A 23,185-nucleotide genomic window follows, 5' to 3' on the forward strand; every position below is an offset into this window, starting at 1 on the left:
GGACTGCGTGGCGCCCCTGGCTCCTGGCTCAGCCTGGCCTGGCCTCGCCCCTGCCCGTGGTGGCCGTTTAAGAAGCGAACCGGTGGAGGGAACAACGGTCTTTCCCTCTCTCTGTCACTCCACCTTTCAAATAAATAAAAAGAAAAATTTTTAAGTTATTTATTTGAAAGTCAAAGAGGGAGAGAGATCTTCCGCCTGCGGGCACACGCCCGATGGCCACAACCAGACATGAACCACGGCTCTGCTTGTGCCCGGAGGGGCAGCGGGCAAAGGTGCGAACCCCTCTTTCCCGAGCGTTCCGGCTGCCCCGGGCGTGGGAGGCCTGTGCTCCTCGCAGCCAGACGCGGGCCGCCATGTTAGGTCCCCGGGACTGCGCGCCAGCCGACCACGTGACCCATCTCCGCAGCACGTGACCCGCCTGACCACGTGCTCTCCGCGGGGCATGGTGGGTAAACATGGCGGCCTCCTCGCAGCAGCGCAGCCACGTGGGAGGTAAAAGGCGGGGGGCGCACAGCGATCCGAGGAGCTGAGGCAGAAAAGTGAGTCCTGCAGCCCGGGAAGGAGGCGCCTGAGGCCCGGGAAGCGCTGCCAGGTGGCCGGAGAGGAGAGGCTCCTGGTTGGGGCGCGGGAGGACCAGACGCGCGGCCCAGGACTGCGGTGCCCGGGGAGGCGGCGGCGCGCAGGCCTTGGCCCCCGCGGCCCGAGCCGCGCTCCGGAGACCCGCACCCCAGGCCGCCGCCGCTGCCCACGCAGACTTGTCAGAGCCGGCGGGAGGGCGCGCCGTCGCAGGAGTGCCTGGTGGCGTCGTCGTGATGTTTGTAAAATAGCGCCTGCGGTGCGCCCCGCAGGGCTGAGTCCCGCGGCGACTCCGGGGATCCCGCCCCAGCCCGCAGGGTCCCCGCGGAGCTCTCGGTCTTCCGCTGGAAACAATGCCTTAAAAGGCAGACTGCGAAGACCGGTTTCTCCTGGGCGCGGGCCCCCTTGAAGGGAGAAGCTGCCCGCGTGACCGGAGCGCTCCGGGCCGCCTCCCGCCGCAGTTCCCGGCGCGGCTGCAGAGGGGCACCTGCCGCCGACGCCCCGGCCTCGGGGCTCCAGCCCCGGAGCGCCCGCAGCAAGATGGCGTTTTCCGAGCATTGAAATTCCGGGCCAGGGGCAGCGGGGCCCAGGCGCCGGCGTTCTCAGGCTGCCCTGTGGGAGGAGGCCGGGCTTGGCCTGGCGCGAGGGCCCCGCGGGGGCCGCCCTTGGCCCGAGCCTTCGTTGCCAGGGTCACGGATGTTGGGAAAGTTGGGACGCTGTGTCTTTTTAAAGAGCTTGCTCTCTGAAGTGTGTGAAAGGCCGGAGCTCCCCCGGGCACGGACCCGAGCCTGTTCAAGTGAGGCACCCCGGCTGCACCCCACAACTGGTACCTGGGGTGGGGGCTCAGCCATCCGGCTGCGCCCTGTTTCTCAGTGGCTTAGGAAAACCTCGCTGTCCTGGGATTGGACGGGCGATTCTCCCCCACCCCGTGCGGGTCAGAGAGCACCCGGGGGCGTGTGTGTGTGTGTGTGTGTGCGCGCGCTCTCTGGGCTGTTTGCGCGTGTATTTGTGTACACGTGAGGCGCAGGTGTAGTCTCACTGCGTGCACTCCGGACACGGTGGAGCGAGAGCAAAGACACTTTTCCTGCGGTGAAAGTAGTTGGAAATACTGTTTTATCACATCTTTTAAAATACTTTTTATAGTAAGTAGCGTATTAGGGCAGTAGGTGTGCATGTACACAAGGCTCTTCAAAAATTTTGGGGGAAAATGGAAGTAAAAGCTCATCAGTGCGAAAGGTCTTGAACTGCTCACCGTTTTTCATAGTGTGCCTCTTCCAGAACCTTTAGAAGAGCCCTCATTCGCGTGGGGTAAGGGTTTTTTGCACCAAAATAAACTTGCCTTTTTGTCTCATTTTCCATAATTTTTGTGCAGTTCCTCAGTAGGGGAAGATCAGTCAATCACCTGGGTGGGTGCTTTGTTGTTGTTGTTAAATCTGGCAGAGGCTGTTGTTGTTAAATCTGGCAGAGGCGCGTTATCAGAAGCGTGGAAACTGCGGTTTCGAGATGCCATGAGCAGTACCACTGGCGTGCAGCAGAGAGGGGACCAGGGTTGAAAACCAGGCCACCCTGCTTCAGCGGACCGAATAACAGCTCTTCCCAGGAAGGGAACCCGGCCTTGATGTTCCCCGGAGTCCTGGTTCCCTGGGAGAGGGATCGCAGACTGGGCGGTGGTGGGTCGTTCACATGTTAGTGTGGATTACTGCCAGCACCCCTCCCCTCCCCCCCAGGTACAGAGGATGTGGATGACTGGAGAGAGAGAAAAAGAACCAGGAGTGGGTGATTTGGGATCCTCGAGAGTTCCGTAGCAGGTGCTGACCTGGAAGGAAGTGACGTCACGTGAGGAAAGAAGAGGAGAAAGGAAGAGGCGTGCGTGCTGTGTCGGAACACCCAGATCTCTGTGCGCGCCCTTGGGGCCCTGCAGCCCTGCTGTGCGTACGGTGTCGTCATCTCCAGCTGTGCAGGGGACACGCCGGGAATGTCGGTTCCGCAGCTTCTGCCTTGCAGACACACGAGGCTCCCGGAAGCAGCACAGAGCACACGTCAGACCGGACGCTAGTTTGCAGGGTGCTGGCCTGGTTGGTTTGGATTTTTTTGGAGCTTCTGATGAACACAGTTTGAGAGTTCCAGAATATTAGAGCCAGCAAGATGCTTGGAGACATGCGGAGCTTTGTTCCACAGGCGCGGAGCCGGGTCTGGAGTGAGATGGTCCGGGGTGAGACTCCCTGGAGTCCCCACACGGCCCTGCAGTGCTGGGCAGGCTCTCACCGAGATCCTTCGCGTCCCCACGGAGCTGTGTTCCCAAGATCACATGTGCTACTGAGATACACACACTCGCCCTGGCGCGTAAGCTTACCCAAGTGCTGCCCTGCTCACAGGACACAGGCCTGGCCCAGCAAAGAAGTGCGGCGTACACATGCCCGTGTGTATTTATCACAGAATCTCGAGTCAGTAGGAGCCGGGCCCATTCTCTTCTCAAGTGCAACGTATGCTTTTAGGTTTTCCCTCTTTGTAAGTTGTGCCTGTTTACAGACTGGAAGAAGAGAGATTTATCCACAGCTGGCTTTTGGATAAAGCTGCGCACTGAGAAACGGAGCGCTCACGACTTTTAGAAGGAGCTGGCCGCGTGGGGAGTGGGCACCCGGACGTCCCCCTGTGGTGGCCTCGCTGCACGCCTGGCTCTCGCCCAGGGGCCACCCAGAGCGGAAGCGGCTTCTGTTCCAGCGGCCTCACCTGGCCACACTGCGGCGTTCAGTTAGGTGTGACCTCTCCAAGTGCAGTGTTTGTGAACGCAGTGGGCTTCTTTTATTATTATTACTATTACTATTATTATTATAAAAGGGCAAATTACACTATTCAGTGGTCATAGAAAGACACCAGGATGCAGAATCAGTGCTGACCCCACCTGGTCCCGGAACGGAGGGGAGAGGACCAAGCGAGCAAGTCTGCTAACCCACACTCCCGCACACTCACACTCACACCTGCAGGACCACCTGAACACAGCCCGGCCTCCCATGCGCTCTGCCACGAGTCAGGGACTAGTGCCGAAAGTGGACTTGATGCCCCGGGGGACAGAACCCGGGGCCTGTCAGGCCGTTTACCAAGGTGAGGGCCAGACCCAGGAATGACTGGAGTCCCCAGGCCCGAGGCGGCTGCCTCCTCTGGGCGGCCGGTGATCGTGTGTCTGCGTCTCCCTAGCAGGTGGCCTGGGCATCTCCACTGCCTTGAAGGTCGATGCTGACTCCCCCAGCAGCGGCTGTCAGGGCAGTGGCTTGTCACCATGGCGCAAAGGACCAAACTCTCCCATCCCTCGGCTGCATGCCACACGCCTGGGTCGAAAGGTCCCACCGAAACTGGTCATCCGGGGCTCTGGGAGCACACTGCGTGGGGAGTGAGTGGACAGTGGGACAGATTCGCAGGATTCCACTCTCAGGGCGGATCTGAGCCAGTGGGACCCACAGAGGCAGCGAGGGATGGTGGGCGGGTGGGGGCGTCAGCCAAGGCTCCTGGCCAAGATGATCAGGGCGTCTACGGCTAACAGCACGTGTTGTGTGGTTAAAGCTGGCAAACAGTGTGGATCTTACATAGGGTGCTTCTATCGCAGGGCAATTACTGGTCACAGGGAGCGCAGGGTGGGAGGAGCTGGGGGCCGTGGAGCTGCCTTGACCCCCCTCGTGTTCACACAGTCAGCTCTCTGGCTTCCAGTATGTCAGCCACCCCCGAGCAACGAGGACTTAAAAATAAACCAATGGCAGTGCTCCCTTCGGGTGGGAGGGACAGCCCCCCCCCCCCCCCCGAGCGTCCCAGCCAGGGCTGTTTCCCCGGGACCTTTGATTCAGGACAAGACCTACTGATCAGGGAGCAGATCGGTGCAGCCTGGACGGGCGTGGCGGGGGAGGGGAGAGAGTAAAACCCAGTTAATGGGGGTCAGAGCCAGGATCTGCGTCTGAGTCCAGCTCCAGCTCCCTCCTGCCTAAGCCGGATTCCCCAAAGCCTGCTGTTAATTAGTGAGCGTGAGAGCCGCTTCCCCGGAGCCCAGGACAATCGCTGGCTGCTGAACTCAGCGGAGCTTGGTGAATTAATAATCGGACGAAGAAAGGGGAGACTGTGTGGATGAAGACGGAGAGAAATAGGCCACGGGGCCTGAACCCCTGGTGGCTTCAGCCACACACATTTGGAACAACTCTTGGAGCCAGCAGGCGCTTGGGGGTTTCTAGAACATTCTTTGGACTTTTCTTCCCTCGAGAGCAGAGCCAGGAAGTCACCGTGCCAGTTTTTTCCTTTGTGGCTCTGACTTCCTGGTCATTGCCATGCAAGGGCACCGTGGCCCTCCTGAGAGGGAGCGGGGGCTGTATGGGCTCCGCACCACGGGGGCCTCCTGTGACCCCCCCCCCAGCAGCACCGTGGGGTGGGGGTGGGGCCGGTTGCCTGGGGCAGGTTCAGTGTCTGCTCCCCGGGTGCAGTTTAGAGGCCCCCAGCAGCGAGCAGACGTCTTGCAGCTTGAACCAGGCTTCCTCGGCAAACGCCCAGGACACAGTTCCTCTAACCCTCGTTCTATTTAAGCCCTCGAACTGGCACGGCACGGGCTTAAAATATATGGGTTTTATTATTGCTTTAAAAAGGTCTTACTTGCGAGTGGCAGAACAGAATTGTCACGAGTGATAACCTTCTTGTCCACTGTCAACGACCCCATCAGATTCAAGCCATCTTCTAAGGGAGCTGGAACAGGGGGCTAAGCCAGCGCTGGTGCGGCGTCGGTTTGTCCTGTTTCAATAACAGTCACTATGGAAACAAATCGCCGGCCGCCTCTTTTTCCTGTCTCCCAGTAAACACCGGGGTTTCCACTTTTCCTGGTATCCTGTTTCCTCGGCTCAGGAACTGCTTGCCCAGAAGGGCTCTAAGTCTTCCCGCCTTCCAGTCCAACCGTGGCTCTGGTGGGCGGTTACGAGCACTCTTTGCCTGGCTTGGCTCCCACCTGCAGAGGCGCGGGGTGGAGGAGAGGCGGGGAGGGAGGTGCTGTCTGGTCTCCCCAGAGTTCTACTTCCTGTCCCTGGGGCCACCTGCAGCGAGCCAGCCCACGGTCTCCTCTGATTCAGGGAAGAACAAAGAACTATCAGCTCCTTCCTCTTCCTTAGTCCAAAGTCCACTTCTGCTTGGCTGGAGCCAGAAGCTCCCAGAACAGCGGCTGCCCTGCCCCCAGCACACAGGAGCACGCTGCGCCTTCCGTGCCCCCTGCCCCAGGCACACAGCCCCGCCTGCGCCTCCCCCTGCCACATCTTCGAGCCGGGGGTTCCCGGGACCCCGTGGGAAGTGCCCCGTGCTCGGCTGTGCTTGCTGCTGCTGTGTGTATGGCCTGCCGGGCCCTCCTCTCGCCCGTTTACTGTGTGAACTGGAAAGTGACAGAGATGTGCTTAAAAAAGAACGAACAAAGCACCATCCGTGTCCCATTCAGCTGCAGCGCTCTCGAACAGCAAGACACGAACCAGCAGCCATCTGTGTAACGTGGTAGAAATGATGAGAACAAAGTGACCATTGTGACCAATTTTTCTTGGGTGAAAAATTATTTTAGAAGTGGCAGGAGCCCTGCCCTGACCTGACAGCGCCCCAGGCGCTCCTCGGGTGTCCTCTTAGCCGAAGTGAGGGCGTCCCTGCTGACCACTCCTCTGCCAGGGCTGTGTGGCTGTTTGAATGCACCTGCTCACTGGGGGGCCGCGACTCAGGCGCTCCAGCAGAGAGCAGGTGAGAAGCCAGGACACAAGGTCATTCTTAAAGGCCAACTGCTGGAAGGAATGTGCCGATGACATGTTTGCACGCAAGGCTACAGCCCGGGCGTGTGAGGCTGACAGGAGGTTCTGTTCTCTGCCAGGGAACACCTGTGGCGCACTCGCCAGGTGCACAGAGGGCCTCCCAGAGCGCCTGGGGTGTGGCACTGGTAGAGGGGACAGATCGCCAACATGCAAGCAGTCGCCCGGATCCGGCCTTGTTGGGATCTGATGGTGCCGAGAAGGTGTAAGGGATGCAGTGGAAACGAATGCTAAGGGAGTCTAGCCTGCGGGAGCGAGGGCCAGGCAGGTCCCCGTGCTGGGGACAGGCCAGCCAGGAAGCCATCATCCTGCCCCGACGCGTGCTCACTGACGGCCAGCAGTTAGACCTGAGGGGCTTCCTGCCCAGGTGTCATTCAGGCGTGGGGAGCCACCGGCTAGAGATGGAAGGGAGGGGCCAGACGTGGCCCCTGCATTTTCCATGTCACCCCACAGCCGACTTCCCTTTGCAGGCCGACTGACCCCGGGGTCCCGGTGCAGGGCAGGAGCTGTGCCCCGCCAGCCACATCCAGGAGGCTCTGAAGGTGGAATTCTCCCTCCCGCCCCAGCTGCTAAGGAGCGGGGCGATTCCAGGTAGTGGCAGCAGGTGGCGCTGTTGTGAGTCCGGCTCTCCCTCCTTGCCCTCACAGCCTCGCATCAGGGTGAGGGTTGGGGGTGATTCCAGCTTCCACGGTGAAAACTGCCCACAGCTAGTGTTGGAGAAGCCTGCGGAGCGATTCTAGCACACGCGTTCAAAATGCCCCACTTTAAAAACTGATTTTTTTTTTTTTGGCAGTAAAGAGGCATCGGCACTCTTGCAGGATTAGGGGGCGAGGGTGTGACCTTTCCAGGAAACACTGGAGTTCCCTGCAGAGGGAGTTTTTGGAACTGATCAGGCCTCTGCTGTCTGGTGTGTGTGCGCCACCCGCTCTCCCGTTTCACAGGCGTGCGTGTTGAAGGCAGCACCGGCCGTTGCCCGCGGCACGCACGTGGCCGAGCTGTCATCTCTGGAGCGCCGAGCAGTGCCTGTCCTTCCTCAGCCGGCTGCTTGAGGCCACGCGAGCAAGCCTGCAGAAGGAGGTTCTGAGAAGTCCCCGACCCAGTCACGAGGGCAGGAGGATGGCGGGGAGACGGGGCGGGAGTGACTCAGTGGACAGCTGGGGGTGAGGGGTGGACCTGTTCCCGAACCCACATTGTGACCTTGGCGGGAGCCCACCGCTGCCGACCCCCGGGGCCTCCGGTGCTGTGTGTCTACAAACTCTCCCGCTGACCCCCCACCCATGCGGAGCAGCCGTTCCCTCTCGCAGGAGCTGCCCTGCCGTCCCACTCTCCCCTTCCTCAGCCCACCCTCGGGGGCCAGCCCCGTGCAGAGGGCAAGGGCTCCTCTCGGATCCAGGTCTACAGCACCTGTGCCCACTGCTGTCTGGCCTCAGCCCACCCTCGGGGGCCAGCCCCGTGCAGAGGGCAAGGGCTCCTCTCGGATCCAGGTCTACAGCACCTGTGCCCACTGCTGTCCGGCCTCAGCCCACCCTCGGGGGCCAGCCCCGTGCAGAGGGCAAGGACGCCTCTCGGATCCAGGTCTACAGCACCTGTGCCCACTGCTGTCCGGCCTCAGCCCACCCTCGGGGGCCAGCCCCGTGTAGAGGGCAAGGACGCCTCTCGGATCCAGGTCTACAGCACCTGTGCCCACTGCTGTCCGGCCTCAGCCCACCCTCAGGGCCAGCCCCGTGTAGAGGGCAAGGACGCCTCTCAGATGCAGGTCTACAGCACCTGTGCCCACTGCTGTCCGGCCTCAGCCCACCCTCGGGGCCAGCCCCGTGTAGAGGGCAAGGACGCCTCTCAGATGCAGGTCTACAGCACCTGTGCCCACTGCTGTCCTGCCTCAGCCCACCCTCGGGGGCCAGCCCCGTGCAGAGGGCAAGGACGCCTCTCAGATGCAGGTCTACAGCACCTGTGCCCACTGCTGTCCGGCCTCAGCCTGGCCCTTTCATTTCAGAGGCCCTGAAGAGCCCCTCCTGTGAGCCCTCGTGGTGGGGGGCAGCAGGACCATCTCGGGTGGGGAGTGGGACTTCCCCCAGGGAGGAGGGTACGGCCCTGGCAGCCTGCCCCAGGGTGGGCTCCTGTCCGTAGTGGGAGACTCCGTGAGAGGCGGGCCCTGAGGAGCTGACCTGGCAAGCAGGAGCTGAGGGTTCGGGCCCCTCCCTGCAGATCCACTGCACTGCAGCCCAACTCCCCCCGCCCTGCCGTGCAGGGGAAAACCGCAGCTTCCCCTCTCAGGACCAGCAGGCTGCCAGCCGCACCCCTGTCAATGACCTTAGCTCAGCGAAAGGTCATTGGAATGAAATTCCCATGGCTGACACCCCCACCCCCATCGCCCTCCTGATGATGCCATGCCGCGGCCAAGGCCAAGATTTGGACACGGGGCGGGGCAAGGGAGTGAGCCCTGCCCCAAACCCCACCTGCTTTGAATATTTGCCTAAGCCCCGCCCCAGGCCCCGCCCCCTGTGGCTCCAGGTCACTCCTGAGTGTGGGCTTCCCCTTCGCGTGCAAGCAGACGCTGCTCCTCCACTACCCTTCTCGTCCTCACACTCCCTGCATCCCAGACGCGGACCTGGGCCCAGCCACCCGCGGCAGAGCCGGGAGTGCCCGAGGCTGCCCCACAGGCTGTGCAGAGGCTCTCCTGCCCGGTCCCTCCCGGGCTGGGAAGCAAGACAGCAGGGAAGGAAGGCAGTGTTCCGGGATGCCACCGGAAGCATTTGCCCGATTCCAGTGGCTCTGAGCGAGAATCCCCCAGTCACAGTCCTCACCCCTACTCACTCCATACACACACCCCACCCCCGGCTTCCCTCAACTGGGGCAGAACGCGCTGTGTCTGTGAAATTCGGGTTTCTCTGCAATGCCCCCGGCCACCCACATGCCTTCTCTCTCCTTGTGTGTCGCTGACGAGGGGGGGGGTGTCAGGGACAGAAGGGGTGGGGCTGAGCCTGGCCCTCCCAGGATGCACGGGTAGTGCCATGTGTTGCGCAGGGAAGCCGGGAGGCTGGCATTGCGGGTTTAGGCGGCAGGGCAGGCGGACATGTTCTGTTTCTTGTGCTCTCTGGCGGCACCAAGTGTCCGGGCTCGGCCCAGAGCGCTCAGCACAGCCCCACAAGTCAGGGCTTCAGCCACCCCTCCCACTGCACTGGGCTCCCACACCCCACAACGCCCATGCTCTACCTGTGCCTTTGCCGTCAAGGTCAGGGCCAGTGCGTCCAGCAGAGTCGCCCTGCTCTGAGCCTTTGCCCACTTAGTGCAGGCCGTGACCAGTCCGGGGCGGTGGTCGGGGGCTCTTCCTGGGGAGCCAGGGATTCCCCCAGGGACCTTTCTGCGAAGTGTGGCTCTGGAGACCTAAGCCTTGAAAGCCAGGAACGAAGCGCCCCCTGCCTTGGCCGTTCGGATAATTGCGCAGTCCACCCTGGGCCAGGACAGAGCTGCTCAGGGTGAATGACAAAGCTGTGACCCTAGGCCGCATGTGCGTGTGTGTGTGTGTGCCCTGTGTTCCTTCCACACCTGTGAGCTGTGAGTGACATCTGTGTGAGGACCTCCGTGCCATTGCCCGTCTCACCTATCATACGGGTGCTAAGCCTCGTGTGGTGCCTGGAATGTCTGGGTCCCATGTGGACAAAACTTGGAGGCGGGGCTCTGGGAGCGGGTGAGCATTAGCAGGGGTGGTGAGGCTGAGACTCCGTTAGGGCCTCGGGGGCTTTGTGAGCCACTTGGTCCGTCTCGCCACGCGAGGCCACGCAGCCGGAGGGCCCTCGCCACAGCCGAGCCAGTCTCTAGGGCCTGCCGCTCCCAGAGCTGGGAGCTACAGGAACACAGAGGTTCAGCCTCGTGCCACACAGGAGCAATTGCTGTGTTTGCTTCACCAGGCACCTGCCACGCGTGTCCTGGGCACCAGGATCGCGGTGCCTTGAGCGCGCTGCCCGGGGGGAGGGGACGCAGAAGCACAGCAGGGGGGCTGCACCTGTCTGCTTCTTGCAGGAATGTGAGCGCCCCACGAAGGTGGGCACTGCCCTCCAGTGCCCCCAAGGCTCTCACTCGCCCCGGCCTCTTAGAAGGGGCCAGGAGGGCAAGGGAGAGAAATGAGAGCAGGTCAAGGCCAGGGCTGTGTTGCCAGCAGCGCCGCACCAGGGAGCCCCAGGGCTGGAGCTGCCTTCCACTCTGTCCGTGACTTGGGAATTCGGACAGCATCGTCCGTCCAGAAGTGACATCGGTGAGCTCTGGTAGGGGACTGCTAGCTGTGTTTCTCACGGAGATGCCGCTGTGACAGCGCTGGTCCCGTGGGTGCCTGCACACGGGGTGTGAGTGAGCCCCGGGCTTGCTCCTGCACTCACGACCGGGCACAGCCGCGAGCCGGGAAGACAAGGCTGCTTCGTGCACACTTGCCTTCACCTACACGGTGACTTATTGCTTTGATGATTCCAGAGACGGTGTGCTTCTTGGGAGGAACACTGAAGTAGAAAGAAGTAGAAGACGAGCTGTACACCCATCTCATCACTCAGGCCAGGCACTGCTAGCACCGTCGCAGCCCCTCCTGGGCCTTATCACTGCTTGTTAAAGCATAATTGAGGCTGGTGCCGCGGCTCACTAGGCTAATCCTCCACCTGCAGCGCCGGCACACCGGGTTCTAGTCCCGGTCGGGGCGCCAGATTCTGTCCCGGTTGCCCCTCTTCCAGGCCAGCTCTCTGCTGTGGCCAGGGAGTGCAGTGGAGGATGGCCCAAGTGCTTGGGCCCTGCACCCCATGGGAGACCAGGAGAAGCACCTGGCTCCTGCCTTCGGATCTGCGCAGTGCTGGCCGTGGCGGCCATTTGGGGGGTGCACCAATGGCAAAGGAAGACCTGTCTCTCTCTCTCACTGTCCACTCTGCCTGTCAAAAAAAAAAAAAAAAGCATAATTGAAAGCACACAGCACATAGAATTTTGCTAACTTCAAAAAATTAACATGGCATAAAAATTTCCTTGTGCATCCTATGATTTTGTGAACACAAAATGTAAACACAGTATTTAATGGCTGTAAAACTGCACTGTATGGATGGGCCACACTGAATTTCTTCCTTCTGGAATTACGATCTTAGTATTATTACAGTTCCTACGCATCGAACCCTTGCTGTTCGTAGACACTGTCTAGCACCATACTCTGATCATCTGTTGTTTTTTTTTTTAAGATTTTATTTATTTATTTGAGAGGTAGAGTTACAGACGGTGAGAGGAAGAGACAGAGAGAGAGGTCTTCCTTCCATTGGTTCACTCTCCAAATCGCCACTACGGCCGGCACTGCGCCGATCTGAAGCCAGGAGCCAGGTGCTTCCTCTTGGTCTCCCATGCGGGTACATGGACCCAAGCACTTGGGCCATCCTCCACTGCCTTCCTGGGCCACAGCAGAGAGCTGGCCTGGAAGAGGAGCAGCTGGGACTCGAACCAGTGCCCATATGGGTTGCCGGCACCACAGGTGGAGGATTAACCTACTACACCACGGTGCCAGCCCTGATCATCTGGTTTTAATTCTCAAGTTAATCCTGTGGAGTAGACAACTATTCTTTTTACCAACATTAAAGAGAGAGAATACTGGCTCAGGGCACAGTGCAGGTGTGGTCCTCCCGCTGTCTCCCAGCCGAGGTAAGAGGGTCTTTCTTGCTCTGGGAAGGGGCGCCTAAGAGGGCTTTGGCCCCCTCCCCAGCACAGGCTCACTCAGCAAACCAGAGCCTGGGACCTCGTGCTTGATCGATTTTTCTCCGCCCACAGAGAACTGAGCGCAGGGTCAGCCGCCAGTGAGCTGTGCCGGGGAGACCCCAGACGTGTGACCACCTTGCCAGGTGCCGGTCCCTGGGAGTCCCGAGAGACACCAACGGCAGCAGCAGGCGCCGGAAGTGTGATGGGACAGGGAGGCTGCCCTGACCGGAGCAGACGTTAAGGTGTGGGAATGGAGCGGTCAGCGGCGTTGCAGTGGTCACAGAGTGTCCTCAGAACCCACTTGAGCCAAGAGCCTCTAAAAGACAAGTGTCCGTTTTCATGAAAAAACAGCCGCCGTAGTTACCCGAGAAATTTCTTCTTAGAGCGTTCTTGCCGACTCGGGATAAAGTGAAGAGGGCGAGCACAGCACGCGCCTGGCGGGCCCGGCTCACGCACACGTTGGCACGGAGGTGAGACCGCCGTCCTCGCTGCGTGTGCACCCTTCACTCCTGGTGTGCGCCCACGAGGAATGGATGCCCGTGTCCACCCCAGAGCCTGCACGTGGGCACCCACAGCAGCACCAGACAGAGCAGGAAATCCCCGAATGTCACTGTGCCTGGGAAGGGACGAGCGGACTGGGGTGAGTCTGCAAGCAAGGTGCATGGGGCGGTGCAGGCCGCGGTGCGGAGGGACCCCGGGGGCACGGCGCTCCACGCGAGGCACAGACTCAGAGGACCACGCATCGTAGGATCCCAGGGATGCAGAGGGCACAGGACCCGCAGCCAGGGCTCTCCCTCCTGGAGTCGGGTGCTGCCCTGGCAGACAGGGTCATTTGCCGTGGACAGGAACGCACTGGCTCATGGTTCTGCAGAGGGGGAGGCCAAGACAGCGGCTGGCGGCCGGCGGCTGCGTCCTCGCCCTCCCAGGACAGTGCTCATCCCGCCCATGGGGGCAGAGCCCTGGGGACCTGAACAGGCCATGCAGTTCCAGCTCCCCGCGTGGCCACCATGGCAGCCCACTGTCAACGTGAGCCCTGCAGGGGACAGACATTCAAGCCCCAGCAGGAGGGGCCGGCAGCATCCCACACTGCAGAGCCAGCTGCAGTCCTGGCTGCTCCGCTTCCCATCTGTCTTACTGCTGGTGCCCTGAGGCGGCAGCAGGTGAGGTGGGCGACCCCAGTGGAATTCCAGGCTCCTGGCTTCAGCCTGGCCCAGCCCTGGCCGTTGCGGCCATTGGGGAGCGAAGCAGCAGACGGAAGACCTCTCTCTCTCTCTCTCTGTCTCTCTCTCTGTGTGTGTGTGTGCCTTTCCATCTCTCTCCTTCACTCTCTCTCGCTCTGCCTCTCAAATAATACAAACATAGAACATAGCAAGACTGACCACGGATTCTGCCCCGGGCTGGCTGCCAGCGGGGCCAGGGTTTCTACAATCAGCCGGCGGCAGAGGTGGCACAGCCCTGGGTCCCTGTTGAAAACAATGAAATTGCGGACTTTTGGGGCTGAGTGCAACCTGCAGGTTACAATAATTCCTCCCCTGAGAGAGCTCCTGATCGCTGGAGATATTTTCCATATTTCTCTGATAATAATCAATATAATTGGGCCTGTGACATTAGGATTTGCCTGCTATTGCTACATTGAAAAGCGTGTTTTGCATTTCGGGAGCACTCTTGCTTAGTTTGCTGATACAAAGCCTTAAGTGACAGCTGGTTCTAAGTCTTCCATTTTCTCCCCGACTTCTCTCTCCCTGCGGTTACAGAATTCACCTCACCATGCTGCTGACTCTTAAGAATTCTTCCACATCGGAAGCCTTCTTCATGGCGCTGTGGGCGTGTGATGTTGACACTTGGAACCAGATATCGATGGGCAAGTGGGAGAAGGTCGCTGTCAGGTAGAAGTCGTCCTTTGCTTTTAAATGACATGAAAGCAAAACTCGCCTTACCTTTAGCAACGTGGACACTAATTACAAACAAATGAGGCAGGAGAATAGATGGTGTGAGAGTCATATTAGCCCTTCAGGACAATTGTGTCTTGGGATTATTTACGAAAGAACCCCACATTCTGTAGCATCCAACTCAGAGATCAGCTGCCCCAAAGACAGAACTGCGGGGCACTCAGTCCAGCCTCGGAGCTCCAGGGTGTGGGGATAAAGGCTCCTTTCAAAGCAGCCCCTTTAGTCCGTCACCCACCCCCTTTTTAGTCTCTGGTCTCCGCAGGAGAAAGCCACCTGGCTTGCGGGGTGTCCTGGTTCGGGATGGCTCCGATTCACACAGGCGGCTCAGGGCAGTTGCTGGGATACAGCGGCATCACAGGTCCTGTCGGTACCGGGTACCTGCCTGAGGTTTGCACCTACCCCCTGGGAGGGCCCTGGTTGGGGAAGGAACTGCCTGGGTGGCCAGCGTGGGTTCCGAGTTCCCCGAGAGGCTATGGATTCAGTTCTCCCAACTCCAGGAGAGAGGGTGAACTCCCACCCCGGCGCATCAGGGGACTGTCCGCACTGGGCACCCATGCTACACCCCACCCCATGGATGCCCCGAGAGTCCACTCAAAGCGACCCCGTGGGAGAGAGCCTGAGCTGCCAGGACACAGCACTGCCTGCTGGGAGCTGTGTTCAACCCAGAGCCACAGAAGGGCCTTGGGCTGCTCCAGGAGTCGTGGTTTGTGCACCAGGCCCGCCCGTGGCTGTCAGGCTCCTGGAGATGTGGCGGTGAGCGAGGCCAGGCCAGGCCCTGAGACTCACAGGGGAGCTCCGTGAGTGTGCTGAGAAGCTGGGTGCAGCCCTCATGGGGGCCAGGCTGCCCAGGGAGCTCTGAGCTCACCCTGAAGGCTGGGAACACAGCAAGCACGTGCGAGTCTATGGGGGGCCTCGGGGGTGGGGCGGCCCAGGTCAGCAGGACCCACTGGGCACCCGGGGAGGGCCCCTTCCGCCTCCACTCCGGGGCCCCTCTGTGGTCGCTGCCCCTGAGATGGGCCTCAGACCAGGGCCCGCCCTCTGCCTCCTAGGAGTGTCCTCCCCGCTCCCGCCCAGCTCCCCACACTCCGCCCCCCAGCACGCATGCACCTGTCGGGAGGTGCCTTTTGTCTCAGAAGGAGAGTCCCTGCTGGCTGTTTCCAGGTGAACTTTGGGGTCACAGGGCGAAGGTCATTACGAGGAGAAAGTGCCCCCAAGGACGCCTATCGTCCAGTTGTATTTCAGCCCTAGAAAGAGTTTTGCTACACTCTAGGCTCTCACCGTGCCCTTTGACCTTTGGCCCTGTTTTGTGTGAGGAGCCTTTCCTCTCCAGGGGCCACCAGCAGCTCACAGGGTGACTGGGGGGGGGGGTCTCCATCACCGTGGCATCCTTGGGCTCGCTTCCCACTCTGGGGGTCGGGTGGGTCTCCTGGCGCCCTCCTACTCCTGGCCTGAAAGGACTGTCCTGGGGTGAACGGTGCCCACCCCAGACAGGGTCGAGTCTAACAGCTGTGCACACACCGTGGCTGGAAATAGGCCCTCTGCAGATGGTTGACCCGGAGTAAAATCAGCCCAGCGCAGGGGAGCCGGGTGTGGCTGATCCAGGACTCACAGGGGTTGCGGTGTGGGAAAACCGGGGCCCTGCAGCCGGCAGCCGTGGCTCTGGGAGCCGCGGAGCTGGAGGAGCTGTGCAGACACTCCCCGAGCCTCCCCGGCCCCTGCAGGCCCTGCTGACACCCTGGCTTCAGACACCCGGCCTCAGCAGCTGGGGGGGCGTCGGCGTCCGCTAGTCCCTGCCACTCCTGTGCAGTCATTGGTTGTGGCAGCAAAGCCAGGCGGCCTGGACACGTGCCTCTCCAATGCATCACAGCGAGCATGTACGGTATTGTGGAGATAAAGCACAAAACAGCAAGAAAGCAAATTCTCCCGGGAGCGGGCGCCTGGCATGGTGGCTGGGGTGCGGCATGTCCTGCCAGTGCCTGGGTTCGCGTCCCGAGTCCCAGCTCTGCGTCCAATCCAGCTTCCTGCCAGTGTGCACCCTGGGAGGCAGCAGGTGTGGCGCGAGCACCTGGGTCCCTGCCACTACTGGAAACCCAAGGCTGAGTTCCTGACCCCTGGCTTCAGCGTGGCCCGCCCCGGCTGTTGCTGGCATCCGGGCAGTGAACCAGCAGATAGGAGACCTCACTCTGTCTCCTTCAAATAACAATAAATAAGTACTTTTTAAATTTTCTCCTAGATTGGTAGGATTTTGTACCCTTTTAAACGTGTTTATACATCATCATAAATAATGTTTGTAAAACCAGCTGCCGGCCGGCGCCGCGGCTCACTAGGCTAATCCTCCACCTGCAGCGCCGGCACACCGGGTTCTAGTCCCGGTCGGGGCACCGGATTCTGTCCCGGTTGCCCCTCTTCCAGGCCAGCCCTCTGCTGTGGCCAGGGAGTGCAGTGGAGGATGGCCCAGGTGCTTGGGCCCTGCACCCCATGGGAGACCAGGAGAAGCACCTGGCTCCTGGCTCCTGGCTCCTGCCATCGGATTGGCGCAGTGCGCCGGCCGCAGCGCGCCGGCTGTGGCGGCCATTGGAGGGTGAACCAACGGCAAAAGGAAGACCTTTCTCTCTGTCTCTCTCTCTCACTGTCCACTCTGCCTGTCAAAAAAAAAAAAAAAAAAAAAACCAGCTGCCACTCGGACAGCACAGCGGTCACCCGGGAACCTGCAGCGGTGCTAGGCTGCGACGGGGACGCTGAGGATTCCCAGGGCTTCGCACGGCACACAAGCTCCGAAGGCAGAGCTTGCTTAGCCGCGTGGGGAGGAGCTGTCGTACGACAGGACCGCCTGGAGGGACGAGCCTGGGAGAGGTGGGCCTGCACCTGCCACGCGCGTGACCTTGGGCACGTAGCTTTCCCTGGGCCTGGGACTCCCCTCTGTCCCGTGGAGCTGTGGAGAGCAGCCTGGCCAGCCGGCGAGGGAAGGAATGAAACGTGGAGAGAGTGTGTGCCCTGGACACGGGGGCAGAACTCGAGGGTCATTTACACGAACACGGAGGGGAGCCCCCATCCTCACCCACCTGAGAGAGAAAGTCCAGGAGAAGTGCCTCCCAGGAGTGCTGTGCCTGCATCCCGCCTCCGGCCCCTTGTCGGTCAGTGCACGCCGTGGCTGATCCTGGACCACGCGCTGCCCCTGTGCTGGTGCACCACTGCAAATGCAAGTAGAGCCCGGGACCTGCAGGGTGGGGCTGACCACAGCCACCACGGGAGGAAGGTTTCCTGCACCTGGGATTACCCGGCTCTTTCTCAGAAACCAGCACCAAGTGCTTTCAAGGTGATAAGAAGACGGAGGGTGTGGCACTGCGCCCACACCCAGCGCCAGGCCCAGGGCACGCTCTGGGCGATGTCCCCACCCCTCCCCGGGCAGAGCTGGGCAGGGAACTGTGGAAACCTCAGTTCAGTTCCAGAATCCTCCGAGGGACGCGGGACGGCCCAGGAGTCGGGGCAGTTTGGGCAAATCCAGTGGGAAATGTCCTTGGGGGGCACAGGGTAGAGGGGGTACTTGGGGTTCCTACCCCGCCCTGAGGCTGGCTTAACCTTCACCTAACTGGAAATTCTGACAATGAACAAAATACATACAGACCTCCCAAGACTGGGAAATCCACGGCGGCGCAGACCAAGGCTGGAGCAGACAACCAGGGCTCAGCGTGTCTCCGGCTGCGTCTCATTTAGAGAGGGGGCCTGCAGATAACTACGGGGAGAGGCCCGGACGGACGAGGACGTGTGTTCCCAGAGCGGGAAGCCTGCGCCCAGCGCGGCCCCTACCTCAGCTCCTCACCTGTCCACGGGTAGAGCAGCCAACCCGTGAACCCAGCCCAAGAAGCACCGGAAGCTGAGCCCACCCCAGCGCTAGCAGAGTTCGTGCCTGCGGTCAGTGGAGGGCTGTTGGGCCACGCCCGGCTCCTCTCCTCACTTCCTGTTTCCCCGAATCCAGCTCAGTTCCCACAGAGCGCCCCGGGGAAGTGCTGCTGTCCTGGCCGGCTGTGAGGACCGTGCGCCCCAAAGGGCACATCTGCGCCTCCTGGGAGGGCTTGTTCCGTTGGGCAGTGTGGCCACTCGCAGAGTGGAGGTGAGGAAGCTAAGGCACGTTTGTGGCTGGACAGAGAGCCCGGCAGCCTGTTAGAGAGGAGGTACAGTGAGGACAATCTCTTGACCATCTCCAGGCCCACAAACTTCTTTTCTTAAAAAAGGATTTACTTATTTGAAAGTCAGAGTTACAAAGAGAGACAGAGAGACAATCTTCTATCCCCTGGTACACTCCCCAGATGGCCACAACGGCAGGGCTAGGCCAGGCCAAAGCCAGGAGCTCATCCAGGTCTCCCACAAGGGTGCAGGGGCCCAGGCACGCGGCCATCTTCTGCTGCTTCCCCGGCCATCAGCAGGGAGCTGGATCAGAGGAGGAGCAGCTGGAATGTGAACCAGTGCCCGTGTGGGATGCCGGCGCTGCAGGGGGCGGCTTTACCTGCTATGCCACTGGCCCTGAAAACTTACTTTATGATAATATCTAATCTCAAAAAACCCAGGTGAATTTTTATTAATCATACAAACCATTTCTGCGTGGCACATAACGAAGAAGCAATTTTGACTTTAAAAGGTGTTTTGATCAGTTTGTCACTAAATCTCGCACTGTAGCATTCATTTCAACATTCACATTGATCCTCTTGACAATATATAGATGCATTTCAACTCCGTCTAATTGACTTTGAGATAATTCCGTGATAAACGGTGATTGGTTCACACCTACATATTTTAAGGTGAGACGCTCTGGGTTGGTTTTGACACACCCCACACTCTGGAACCACAAGTGCCTTGAACTCTACAGTCCCCAAAACAGGACAAAAGCACACGCCCCTCTGTTTGGAATTCCTGCATTTTGTTCTTTATGTCAGTTTTTATATCGCCACTGTCACACGTGCCTAGGAATATGCTTTCAGATAAGCAGGAGAAACGCTGCTACTTTACATGGGAACTGTTCACATCACCAGTTCGTGTTTTGATTTAAAAAATGAGCGCTATGACCACTTAGAGGACGACTCCCTAGGCTCCTTCCTCAGTGTCCACACCGACATCTGATAGAAAATGACATACCTGACGGCACCTGCAGGTCACAGGTGAAGCCCAAGCTTCCAGGGACAAAGGGCAGTGCGATATGGTCACTGAGAGATTTCTTGGAGGCAGAGACTCCGCGGCTTGCTCTGAGCCCTGCCCAGGCTGCCCTGTCACAACGTGGCTTTGCAAAGCTGCGTTCTGAGTCGGCAGGATCCCACCCTCATGGAACTCTTGGCAGGACGTCCAGACTCTGCCCTCTCCTGGAAATAAAACAAATATGGACAGAATAAGAGGATGGGTGAGAAAAGAGCAAAAATAGGGCCCAGTGCCGTGGCTCACTTGGTTAATCCCCGGCCTGCAGCGCCAGCATCCCATATGGGCGCCGGGTTCTAGTCCCGGCTGCTCCTCTTCCAGTCCAGCTCTTTGCTGTGGCCCGGAAAGGCAGTGGAGGATGGCCCAAGTGCTTGGGTCCATGCACCTGCATGGGAGACCAGGAAGAGGCACCTGGCTCCTGGCTTCAGATTGGTGCAGCACTGGCCGTAGCGGCCATTTGGGGAGTGAACCAACGGAAGGAAGACCTTTCTCTCTGTCTCTCTCTCACTGTCTATAACTCTACCTGTCAAATAAAAAAAAAAAGAGCAAAAATTAACTCCAGAGATCCCCAGCAAAATACAGGGGCCGGCGCTCAGCATAGTAGGTAAAGTCTCCGCCTGTGACACTGGCATCCCTTACGGGCGCCTGTTTAAGTCCTGGCTGCTCCACTTCCAATCCATCTCCCTGCTAGTGGTCTGGGAAAGCAGTGGAGGATGACCCAAGTCCTTGGGCCCCTGCACCCACGTGGGAAACACAGAGGAAGCTCCTGGCTCCTGGCTTCGGATTGGCTCAGCTCCAGCCATTGTGGCCATTTGGGGAGTGAACCAGAGGATGGAAGACCTTTCTTTCTCTCAGTCTCCCTCTCTCTGTATATAACTCTATCTCTCAAATAGTGAGATGGCATTGGTACATGCCACCTTGATAGGATTGAATTGGAATCCCCTGGCATGCTTCCAGCTCTACCATTTGGGGCAAGTCTGATTGAGCATGTGCTGAACTGTACATCTCCTCCCTCTCCCATTCCCACTCTCATATTTAACAGGGATCACTGTTCAGTTAAATTTAAACACCTAAGAATAATTGTGTGTTAATTAAAGAGTTCAACCAGTAGTATTAAGTAAAACAAAAAAGACCTCATGTCTTTTAAAATGTTTATTCATTTATTATTTGAAATGGGGAAGAGAGAGAGAGAGAGAGAGAGAGATCTTCATCCACTGGTTACTGCCCAAATGACCACAACAGTCAGATCTGGGCCAGGCCAAAGCCAGGGGCCAGGAACTCCATCCAGGGCTCCCAGGGCCCCGAGCACTTGGGCTGTCTGTGGCTGCCTTCCCAGACCCATTAGCGGGAAGCTGGACCCGAGGCGAGCGGCAGGCTGGTGCTGAGCTGTGGGGTGTGGGCTGCGCCGCCCCCTGGGCCGACCTCCCCTCTGTGGACAGCGTCTGCGTGCGCTAACTCCGCTTCGTCAGCGCACGCTCACCATCGCTTGTTCTTTTGCTGTGTTTGCTTTCCTGTCAGGTTCTGAAATTCCTATTTTTGAAATCCTACACAGGTGTAAAAAAGAGCAGTGTAACGGCCCCCATACACACGCCCCGCCCAGCTCCAGCCGTGATCCATTCGCGGACAACCTCGTGCACCCCGGGGTGCTGAAGGCTTCCTGCGGGGCCTCTGGCTCCCCGGCTGCCGAGGACCCCGATGCAGTGCCGACGGCTCTTTGTGGACCTCCGCTCGCTCGCCGCCCCCACTGCCAAGCCCTGAGGTCTGGTACCTAGTGATGCTCAGCCTACCACTGGCCATTTCCCCCATGCCTCCGGGACCCAGCGGGTCTTCATGTGGACACTTGAATCGTTCAGCTGTGAGACATCGCCTCTGACTTTAACCTTCAAGCCTTTTATAGAAACTAAGAACGTTAGCTACCGTGTCTAAAAATTCCAAGACCTTCTATTTTTTTTTTCTGTATGCGTGCCCTTGCGTGTGCACCTGTGCATATGTGTGTGTGTATGCACGTGTCTATGTGTGTCTCTGTGTGTACTAGGGAACTTCAAAAAGTTCATGGAAAATGGAGTTAAGAGATAAGCTTATTGTGGTGCAAAAAGTTTTGAAATCTCTGTGTTGTGATCTGGCTGCGAAATCCATACTGATTTTCAACCGAGCCATCAGCCGGTGGTGCTGAGTGCGGGCACAGCCCTCGTCCGGGGTTCAGCAGGTGGGGCCCAGTGGGTGGCCCTCTTGGAAGTCAGTTTTCCCAAGGGAATTGGCTGGAGAAGTTTGAGGTGGGCGCGGCCTCTGTTTCCCGGCTTGCTCTGTGATCTCGCCTCACGCACACCCTGCCCGCAGCAGAGCCCAAGCCTACAGCTGCATCGTGGACTGTGAGTGCAAAACCACGAGACCAATAATCCTCTTTTCTTCACAAGTCACTTGTGAGTGGAAAATGGCAAATGCACCACACGTGAGAGGTTTTCCAAAAGTCCATGAAAAAGCTGCATTTCCAAAGGGTTTAACCAAGATTCACTATCTTTTAGATTCTGTTTTTGAGAAACTGGTCGAAGTGCTCCTGTGTGTGTGTTACCCAGTTCCCATGTTGTGAATGTGGCAGCCGCACAAGGATATCATAGACTGTCCTCACAACCCACGTCCGCTCTCTTTATTGGCTGTTCCCTCTGAGTTAACCATCTTACATTTTGCGTGTGATGGTAGGGGGCTGTGCCTTCATGTTGATGAGCAAAGCGCTGACCACCAGGTGGCCCAGGCCCCCAGTGGGGCTGGTGGACTGCTGCCCCCTGCTGGTCGGGGGTGGGGCGCCGCCCACACCTGCTTCCTGAGGTCTGGGAGTGGCTGGGCAGGGGCTCCTGCTGCAAGGAGACTGGTCCGCATCCCCTGCCTGGATCCGCCCACGGCCCGGCCTTGGGCGAGGTCCGACCCTGTGTCCGGAGCACCTGCCGCTCACTTGCCCCATGCACAGGCGGAGGCGCAGGGTCCACGTGATATGGGAGGGCCCGTCTGTGACACATGCTCTGCCTCTGGCCCTCTGTCTGTCCCCAGGTGTCTCGCCATCCTCTCCATTGTGAATAGCGCCTGTGCGTCCCCGCCGCAGTGCTTGGTGAGAGGGAGGGTAGCGCCACCTGGGCAGGCGGCCGCATTGTGGAACCCGAGTTTGCTTTCCTAAACGTCTTCTGCCTCGCCTGCCTTCTTCCCTCTCAGCACGGGGTGTGCTGTGCCGGCTCCCCTTCCCCATCTTCCTCTAGCACGTCTCCTCTTCAGCTGTTCTTGCGTGTGAAGCGTCAGGCGTCTATGATTCCCAGCACCCGGGGGAGACAGGACCTCTCTCCAGCGTGGTCCAAACTGCGTCGGTGCTCGGTGGTGGGCAGAGCTGTCTTCCCAGGATGCACCTGGAGTTCAGTGCCCATCTCACACAGATGTAGCCAAAGGCTTTGGCGAGTTGACCAAAAAAGGTTTCCTTGGCCTCTTCCCGGTGAGGGTCTATAAATAGCCCCGCAGGCCGCCGCCGCGGTCTTCCTCTGTTCCAGGGCGTGGGCAGCAGGCGTGCTGTGTGTCCATGCGGATGCGGGCACCCTGCCGTGATGATGTGATGCGAGGAGCAAGGAAGAACCGGCTCTCGTCAGCCTGAGGCCGTGACGACCAGCACACGAAGCAGCTCTGGTCTGCAGGGGCGGGCGACTTGCCTCTTCCAGCGACTGTTTTGTGCAAAGCTCCAAGGACGTCTCTTCAGAAGCAAGGAGGGTGCCAACCTGACCCAAGGGGCCACGTGGGCAAGCAGCTGCCCTGTGTGTCTGCCTGGGCAGTGGCACTGCCTGCCCTCCCTGGGGGCAGAGAGCTGGCCCCCAGACTCAGACAGGACCGGACGCTCTGGGCGCCGGTGCTGAGGGTGCCGCCCCTGCTGCCCGAGCCAGCCCCCCCATCTCAGCCTCTGGGTTTCCCAGGCCTGTTTCCCATAGGCAGCGGTTC

At 59.6% G+C, this 23,185-nt stretch overlaps 1 long non-coding RNA gene across 1 annotated transcript; it reads left to right on the forward strand.

Moving 5' to 3' along the window:
* Positions 1-450: 450 nt before the first annotated feature.
* Positions 451-22,523, forward strand: LOC103345812 (uncharacterized). Its single transcript, XR_515557.3, has 3 exons — positions 451-539; positions 13,841-13,972; positions 20,772-22,523. It is a non-coding gene; the product is annotated as an uncharacterized lncRNA (long non-coding RNA).
* The last annotated feature ends 662 nt before the right edge of the window (positions 22,524-23,185 follow it).

Source organism: Oryctolagus cuniculus, chromosome 10 (assembly GCF_964237555.1).
Source record: "Oryctolagus cuniculus chromosome 10, mOryCun1.1, whole genome shotgun sequence".
In the NCBI taxonomy this organism is placed as follows: Eukaryota; Metazoa; Chordata; class Mammalia; order Lagomorpha; family Leporidae; genus Oryctolagus; species Oryctolagus cuniculus.